We start from the raw sequence: 2,812 nt of genomic DNA on the forward strand, positions 1-2,812 counted from the left end.
GAAAGTCAGCTGTGAGGGACCTCTCAAGAGTACTGAAGAGCAATGACTCAGGCTGGAGAGTAAGGTGCACCTGATCCAGGCTATAGTCTTTGCAATTACGTGCTGTGCATCAGAGAGTTGGACAGTGAATAGAGAGAAAGAGAATTGATGCCTTTGAGTTGTGGTGCTGGAGAAGAGTGTTGAATATATCATGGACTGTTAGGAGAACAAACAGGTTTGTTCGGGAGAATGTGAAACTGGAATGCTCCTTGGAGTCAAGGATTATAAGCCTTGTCTGACATACTTTGGGCATGTTGCTAGGAGGGACTGGTCCTTGGAGAGGGACATCATGTTTGGCAGAGTGGAAGGGCGGTGCAGGAGAGGAAGACCTTCAAAGAGATGGATCAATTCTATGACTGGAGTGGTGGGAATGAGTGCATTTGAGATGGCGAGGTTGGCACAGGATAGAATGGCATTTAGAGCTCTTGTACATAGAGTCGCTATGAGTCACAAGAGACTCGATGGCACATAACAACAACAACAACAAACAATGGTGAGATGCAATTAATATTGAATCTTTGATCTTCTGTAGCAAGTGTTTCAAGTCCTCATTTTCAGAAAAGGGAGTAGTTTGAGGTTTACTGTGGGGTCATAACTGACCCATAGCTGACACTCCAATGGGTTTTCAGAAGCAGTTAGTTGCATATGAGAAGACTGCCCATCCTTCTATGGGGCAGCTAGTGGATTTGAATGGCATGCCTTTGGGATTGGAGCACAGTTTCTTGCCACTAGGCCACAAGAGCACCCTAAGGGGAGCAGATTACCTGGTCTTTACTCTGGTCAGACTCAAGCTATACTTCGGGTTAGCTTAATCCTTATCCCACCGGGGCTCATAAAATGCCGTAAGAGGATTGTATTTACCTTAATTTATTCTTGATGCTTAGGAGAAGAGTCTAGGATGTTATCTCCAGTGATTCCTTAGTCAGGGACCATATGACAGGGTGCCTCCCCAAGGTAATGTAATAAAAAGTCATGAAAACACAAGACCTAAAAGACCATGTGTGATGACAGAATTAGTCTGTGAGGCACTTGATCCACCTGTGCTTGTTCGACCTTCTGCAGGGAAATGTGCACATATGTGTTTATGATCATCATATATCGACACATACACATTGTGTATATGTGAGAGAGAATGCACTTGTGGAATGCATGACTTTTCCCCCATTAACAATTTTTTTTTCTTTCAAATGTTTATTTAGTATCAAGCAAGAAGAGACTTAACACTACAGAACATTTCAAGACTTGAGTTACAAAAGAAGACCACATTATTTGCACTTGAAATTGGTTTCCCTTTTTCCGCATGTTGGCAAGAGAGAAAAAAAGAAAATAAACTAGCATATGGCTGAAAAGTAAAATAACTAAGCTCTATGGAAACCTTTAAAATGAATGGTGAGGCTTATGTTAGAAGGATGGATTTACATATTTTAGTAAACCTAGTTGTTTGGTTTAACACTAGTTAATCAAAGTTATGTTTTCTTTTGATGACCTATTTTTCATATACACACTAGAAATAACAAAATTTTACATGTCTTTTTTTTTTCTGCCCGGTTGACGTTTCAACAAAGTAGTTTAAATTCCATCCATTCAATCGTTTTAAGCATTCTGATTTATTAAAAAGAGATTGTTCATAGAAAAAAATTACTTTGAACAGTACACAGGACTGGTGGAGATTGGCTATTTCACATCAGACAGTACACTCAGTATTTGCTGTAGGGCTGGTCTCTGTAGACCCCCTTCGCCGTCCTCGAGGAAGGGGCCTTGTGTCTCGAGTTAGTCCACTCTTCCTGTCCATAGGAATCATATGTCCCCTCACTGAGTCCATGTCCATAATCATAGTAATCAGTACCACTCTGGGCTGGGGTGCTGTAGCTGTTCTCATAGGAATCATAGCTCTGGTCATCGTAAGCGGTACCATATCCATCATCGTAGTCGTATTCTCCGTAGGTCTCCTGTGCAGGGGGTGGTGGTGGAGGCCGGTATCCGGTCGGGGGCACTCCTCTTGCTCGGGGGGTGAGCAGCCCTCTTCCTCGGCTCACTGGCCCTCGGGAGGAGAGGACCCCTCTGGGGGTCGGCGTCCCTCGGGGTACACCAACTGCAAATGGCCGGGCTGTGATTTCTCCCCTTCCCCTGGTGACTGTGGGGGCAGGTACACCTCGTGTCCGCAAGGGGAGCTTCCCTCGCACCAGTGGGACGTCGGCATTTTCTGAACCTCCGTTCAAGTATGTCAACTCCTGGAGCTGGGCTTGCCTGATTTCCTCATTGTAGTCGGGGATGAGGAACTTCTTGATTTCTTCCAAAGCCTGTCCCATGCGGGCATAGGCCTCCGCTGGCGGGGCGAATACTTCAATGAGCACGTGAAGATCATCGTTGAAATGGAAGTACTTGGCTTCTCCGCGTTTCCTCAGCTCTTCTTCCTTTGTCTTGTCCCGCATGGAGTCTTTTTCCAAGAATGGACATTTTTGTCAACGTTTCTTCCTGCAAACGCTTCAGCGAATTGCCACGTGGCCCCAGTAGTTTCTCCACAAAGTTGAACTTAGGGAACTGCTTCACAGGAATTAACACTTTCTCTCCCAGCTTCATGTTCTTATTGATCACCACATCAATGTACTTTTCTTCTTCCTTGATATCTCCTTTGTGAAACTTCTCAGTTTCTTGGTTCACCAGCCGCAGAGCGTGCGTGAACAAAGGGTCCAACGAGTCCTTCTCGGCCATCAGCTCCGGCAGGTACTTGTCTTTCATGCTCGCCGCCACCCGAGGTCCGGGGCGCCCCCCG

The 2,812-nt window shown here is 45.5% G+C and overlaps 1 pseudogene; it reads right to left on the minus strand.

Moving 5' to 3' along the window:
• Nucleotides 1-1,736: 1,736 nt before the first annotated feature.
• LOC102874050 lies at nucleotides 1,737-2,778 on the minus strand (annotated as a pseudogene).
• Nucleotides 2,779-2,812: the final 34 nt, after the last annotated feature.

Source organism: Elephantulus edwardii, unplaced genomic scaffold (genome assembly GCF_000299155.1).
Source record: "Elephantulus edwardii isolate Elephantulus edwardi_28Jun2011 unplaced genomic scaffold, EleEdw1.0 scaffold04717, whole genome shotgun sequence".
Lineage (NCBI taxonomy): Eukaryota > Metazoa > Chordata > Mammalia > Macroscelidea > Macroscelididae > Elephantulus > Elephantulus edwardii.